The sequence below is a fragment of the Ranitomeya imitator genome, chromosome 2 (genome assembly GCF_032444005.1).
Source record: "Ranitomeya imitator isolate aRanImi1 chromosome 2, aRanImi1.pri, whole genome shotgun sequence".
NCBI classification, from domain to species: Eukaryota; Metazoa; Chordata; class Amphibia; order Anura; family Dendrobatidae; genus Ranitomeya; species Ranitomeya imitator.
The window spans coordinates 383,041,401-383,047,848 of record NC_091283.1 but is presented as its reverse complement, the minus strand read 5'-3'; the positions used below and the strand labels follow the sequence as shown (position 1 = coordinate 383,047,848).

The window sequence follows — 6,448 nt, the reverse complement described above, 5'->3', positions numbered from 1 at the left end:
CCTGACTGTTTCTGTCATTTGTCTTTTGGCTTATCCGCTCCTGACCATTACGGACCCCCTGGCTTGTCTCTGACCGCGAGTTGGCTTATTACTTTGGTACTGCACTACAGTCTAGGATTTGACCCAGCATGTTTGACCATTCTGCTGCCACTTGTGGTAGGCTCACTGCTGCACTGCAGGTCATCTCTGATTAGGTGCAGACCTGCTTCCTCTCTACTGCCATCTAATGAAGCCTGCACCTACCTGCATTGCAGCAGCATGACACTTACATTCTTTATTGTATCATATTAAAAATACTGCACTTGGATGTGTGTAGTTCCACTTTAGTTATTTCTTCATAAAGAAAAGTCACAATTAATTAGACCCAGTAAGTCTATTGAGGGTCAAGGGCAAAGGATGGGGGGCGTTAATTGCCATAGGAGTGAAAAAGGGTGAACAGGTGCAAACCACAATTTTTGTATTTCAATTCATTTATTGAATGAGAGGCCAGAGAATGGGTTCTGCATAGGTAGATGGCCCAATAATATTTATTTTTGCATATCTGGGACTACAAGCCACCCTGGTATTGGCTACATAATAACACTTGAAATGCATTTTTTACAGTCTGAACACAAAAACTGCTACTACCCCGTGTGAGATATCTGATGTTTAACAAGACTTGATTGCGCTGTATAACATTTCCCTCATACTCAACATGAAAATGGTTTCTCCCCTGTGTGAGTTTTTTGATGTGTAACGAGATGTGATTTCCTTGCAAAACATTTCCCACATTCTGAACAGGAATATGGTTTCTCACCTGTGTGTCTTTTCTGATGATAAATAAGAGTTGATTTATCTGTAAAACACTTTCCACATTCTAAACATGAAAAAGGCTTCTCCCCTGTGTGACTTCTCTCATGTGCAGCAAGAAGTGATTTTAGTGTAAAACATTTTCCACATTCTGTACATGAAAATGGCTTCTTCCCTGTGTGAGTTTTTTGATGTGTAATAAGACTTGATTTCACTGTATAACTTTTCCCACATTCTCTACATGGAAATGGCTTTTCACCTGTGTGAGTTCTATGGTGTGTAACAAGACGTGATTTCTCTGTAAAACATTTCCCACAATTTGGACATGAATATGGCTTCTCCCCTGTGTGAATTCTTTGATGTTTAACAAGATATGATTTCTTTTTAAACCATCTCCCACATTCAGAACATGAAAATGGTTTCACCTCTGTGTGTATTCTCTGATGCATGATAACATGGTATTTCAGTGTAAAACACTTTCCACATTCTGAACAGGAATATGGTTTCTCACCTGTGTGTCTTTTCTGATGCTTAACAAGAGTTGATTTATCTGTAAACCACTTCCCACATTCTGAACATGAAAAAGGCTTCACCCCTGTGTGACTTCTCTCATGTGCAACAAGATGTGATTTCCTTGCAAAACATTTCACACATTCTGAACATGAATATGGTTTCTCACCTGTGTGTCTTTTCTGATGCCTAACAAAAGTAGATTTATCTGTAAAACACTTCCCACATTCTGAACATGAAAAAGGCTTCACCCCTGTGTGACATCTCTCATGTGTAACAAGATGTGATTTTTGTGTAAAACATTTTCCACATTCTGTACAAGAAAATGGCTTCTCACCTGTGTGACTTCTCTCATGTGTAACAAGATGTGATTTCAGTGTAAAACATTTCCCACACTCTGAACATGAATATGGTTTCTTTTGTGTCTGAGCTCTTTGATGTTCACCATCAAATCTGTTATTTTTGTTTTTCATAATAGTCTGTGATGAATCAGAAGATAGGAGCTTTTCAAAAGGATCAGATGGTAGATCTTTACTGTGAAGTGCTGAGGATAAACCTGAGATATTGTCATGTTCTTCACATGTATCCGGTGTGACAGTATGATCATGTGCGGTCAAATCTAAAAATGTAAAATGTGCCTCCGATCTGCTGGTACAGTCATCTGCCAAGAATAAAATGGAAATTATAGCATAATATTGAAATTAGATTAATAATAATAATATTTATATTGTACTAAAATTCAAAGAGTATTTGATGAAAGCACTAGTGGCAACAGTAGATATCCAAGCAGGGACTCAGATTATTATGTTAGACCATTAGGTTTCTGCTCTTTTCCTTTTCATCTTTCCCTTTGCCACTTTATAGATCCATGTTAGTGTACCTGTCACCAAACTTTTGTCAAATATAAAATATATATTAATATTTAGAAAAATATTCAGTGAAGACTAATATAGGTCAACCTCCCAAAAAATCCTCAAAACTAGGGTTGAGCGACCTTGACTTTTTTAGGGTCGAGTCGGGTTTCGCGGAACACGACTATCTCAAAAGTCGAGTCGAGTGAAATCGACCGACTGTGGCGAAAAGTCGAGGATCGACCGAAACACGAAACCCAATGCAAAGTCAATGGGATTTTTTTTTTTTCTCTCTCTCTCTCTCTCTCTCCCCTCCGTCCCTGAACTGAAAAGCTAGTGTTGCACATTGCAAATTGCTACAGCGCAAAAGCGACAACATAGCGATATGCGTCCACGCCCCTAAGACCTATGTCATCACTCTGCCCACGCTCCTTCATTGGCTGAAAAAATGGCGCCAAGCGCGTCATACGAAACGCGACTTTGGCCCGAAAGTCGCGTACCGCATGGCCGACCCCACACAGGGATCGGGACGGGTTTCATGAAACCCGACTTTGCCAAAAGTCGGCGACTTTTGAAAATGAACGATCCGTTTCGCTCAACCCTACTCAAAACTATCCCACCTTATTCACTTTCCATATAACAAATATGGAACCAACAAGCAGCAAGGGAGAAAATGTTTATGTAACTATATATATATATATACACACACACACACACATACACTGTTAGGGCTAGCGGAACGCACCAAATAATAAGAAAGATAGAGTAAGGTGCGTTCGCAGCCCGGGGTCCACCATGCAGGGATTGAACCTGCTGCCAAGTAATGACGGACTATATGGCGGTACAATGTGGATACACACTCGGGTTAACTTCACCCTGTGTGAAGGAAGCGAACCCTGTTGCGTCACAGGGCTGTCTCAGAACTCAATCCCAAGACACAGGATTTGAGTTCATATAGACCTCTTGCGCTCGACACCGCAACTGAGGTGTCGGAGTGAGAGAAATAATAATAAAGATGCACGAGAGTGCGTGCGGTGCCTCACTGGCGGACGCCACTAACCACCCAGGCTTAGGTCAGGAAAGCGCTGTGAAAGCGTACGGTGCAGCACTGGCGGTCACAGCAATTAGACACTGTTTTGTGTGTTACATGCTGACGGCTAAGTCGGGCGCTAGATAGCAATCATCCACCTTACGCGAGCAGTCATACACAAGGGAGGGGATAATTAATGAACGACTTTCACACATCAACACACACACGTTTACAAGTTTACACTAACAATAAATGATTCATATATACACTCTATACATGGTTAATGTGGTAAATGACTATTCTAGCTGCAAACGTCAGGTTTGTAATGCAATATCTTCATAGGTATATAGAGGCCCATTTCCAACAACCATCACTCCAGTGTTCTTATGTTCTTATGGTACTTTGTGTTTGCTAACTGTGTAAGAAGGCTAATGGATGGTTAGAATACCCTTGTGCAAGTATTAACATACTGAACAGCTGAAAAGTTTGGCTGATTAGAGAACCTATAAGCCTGACCTTCTTTTTAGCTAGTTGAGAATCTGGAGCATTACATTTGTTGGTTCCATTAAACTCTTGTCACGCCGTTAACGTCGATAAAGGGGCAGGACCGCGTACTGGGACCCGCACCTGTCCCTGCCTCTATAGTGGGGCCCTGGCTTTCCCTTATCTCAGGGATACCTATGATGGTTAGGAGGCCTGAGCCGCCAGCGTATCCCTGTCTCCTTTGCAAGCCCTATCAGTGGCCCACCCTCCCCCCAAGGGAGATGGACTGCACCAGTGTATAAATACGACAATTAAACAGGGTATACAGACAAGGTAACTAAAAGTCTCAAACTCACCAAATGCTCACACAACCACAGAGGAAACACAGAGAAGGGAAGAGAAGGAAAAAACTAGGAAGGAAAACAGGTTAAACATACAGCCAAAAAAGCAGACACCAATCTCTGTAAATAAACCTCCAAGCTCCTAGTGCCAAACTCCTTCTCACTCCAAGCCAGGCAGCAGAACTGATCACTGACAACAGTTGTAGTCAAAGCTATGTAGGAGCGGAGATTACCAAAACCAAAACAGCTGAGAGACATAGCTCTCAGTAACTTCAGTAACAAGGTTTAACTCCTGCCCTGCTGACACAAGACAGCCAGGTCAGAATTCAGGAGAAGAGCTTCTGTTCATCGTGTGTGAACGAGGCACTTAGCGCTGCGGTTCTCTGGAACCTCTCTGTCACAGTAGCCCCGTGACAACTCTCAAAATGGCCAAAAAACAACAACTTTCATGTGAAACTCGACAGTCTATTCTTGTTCTTAGAAATGAAGGATATTCCATGCGAGAAATTGCCAAGAAACTGAAGATTTCCTACAACGGTGTGTACTACTTCCTTCAGAGGAAACAAACAGGCTCTAACCAGAGTAGAAAGAGAAGTGGGAGGCCCCGCTGCACAACCGAGCAACAAGACAAGTACATTAGAGTCTGTAGTTTGAGAAATCGATGCCTCACAGGTCCGCAACTGGCAGCTAAATTAAATAGTACAAGCAAAACGCCAGTGTCAACGTCTACAGTGAAGAGGCAACTCCAGGATGCTGGCCTTCAGGGCAGCGTGGCAAAGAAAAAGCCATATCTGAGACTGGCTAATAAAAGGAAAAGATTAATATGGGCAAAAGAACACAGACATTGGACAGAGGAAGATTGGAAAAAAGTGTTATGGACAGACTAATCCAAGTTTGAGGTGTTTGGATCACGCATAACATTTGTGAGATGCAGAACAACTGAAAAGATGCTGGAAGAGTGCCTGACGCCATCTGTCAAGCATAGTGGAGGTAATGTGATGGTCTGGGGTTGCTTTGGTGCTGGTAAAGTGGGAGATTTGTACATGGTAAAAGGGATTTTGAATAAGGAAGGCTATCACTCCATTTTGCCACGCCATGCCATACCCTGTGGATAGCGCTTGATTGGAGCCAATTTTATCCTACAACAGGAATATGACCCAAAGCACACCTCCAAATTATGCAAGAACTATTTAGTGAGAAAGCAAGCAGCTGGTATTCTATCTGTAATGGAGTGGCCAGCGCAGTCACCAGATCTCAACCCCATTGAGCTGTTGTGGGAGTAGCTTGACCGTATGGTACTCAAAAAGTGTCCATCAAGCCAAATCAACTTGTAGGAGGGGCTTCTGGAAGCATGGGGTGAAATTTCTCCAGATTATCTCAGCAAATTAACTGCTAGAATGCCAAAGGTCTGCAAGCCTGGAATTGCTGCAAAGGGAGCATTCTTTGACTAAAGCAAAGTTTGAAGGAGAAAATTATTATTTCAAATAAAAATCTTTTATTCGAACCTTGTCAATGTCTGGACTAGATTTTCAATTCATTTGGCAACTCATTTGATTAATAAAAGTATGAGTTTTCATGGAAAACAAAAAATTGCCTGGGTGACCCTAAACTTTGGAACCGTAGTGTGTGTATGTATGTATGTTTGTATGTATGTATGTATATATATACATATGCCTTTGCTGGCATATTTCACTCAACCTGCACATTGTTGCATGCACCGTGTCCCAAACTTTTTCTATTCTCTCCTCCCGGCTGTCATCCTGCTTGTGTTAGTGTGATGTGTGGCTAGGCGCCAGCCCATTCATGACCGAGATTAGGATGCTCATTCTGAGATGGGTGTTGCGATGACAACGGGACATGCTGCATGCGCATGTGTACAACTATGTTTCATTGATAGGCAGCTGTGCAGTCATGTGACTGGAACGGCTTACTATAAACAGCGGACAATGACCGTAGTTAGGCCACGCCCCGAGGAAGCGATACTATTTGAACACGAAACGCACGTCAGGGTAAGTGGCCGAGGTCAAGGTGGGGCAATCTACGGAGATGGGTAATTATTCCCAGTTTCACTAATGTTATGTTTGTGCATGAATAGCAGTCATACAGAGCAGGGCCACCATCAGGGCATTACTGCCCTGACTGGATTATGGGGCCCGGTGGGCAGAAGGGGCCCGCATTGGGCCCCGTCTCTTCTGCTCATCGGGCCCGGGTCCCAGCAGCAGGCTTCTCTAGGTTTGCCATGCGGACCCGCATGGCAATGGTTAAAGTCGCCACCCAATTGGAGGCTGGCAGCTGACATCAGCACGCATCGCCGGTGTATGACGTCATTGTCATTCGCCGGCGAGTGCGCGCTGAAATGCTGGGAGGGTTCTCCGCCGCAGGAGCGCGGCCAGGTAAGAAGAAAGGTTTTTCTTTAATTTTTTTTTTTAATTATTTTTATTGAA

At 43.1% G+C, this 6,448-nt stretch overlaps 1 pseudogene; it reads right to left on the bottom strand.

The window, feature by feature from the left end:
* Positions 1 to 545: 545 nt before the first annotated feature.
* The window catches only part of LOC138664090 (zinc finger protein 585A-like), an 86,150-nt pseudogene continuing 80,247 nt past the window's right edge, over positions 546 to 6,448 (bottom strand).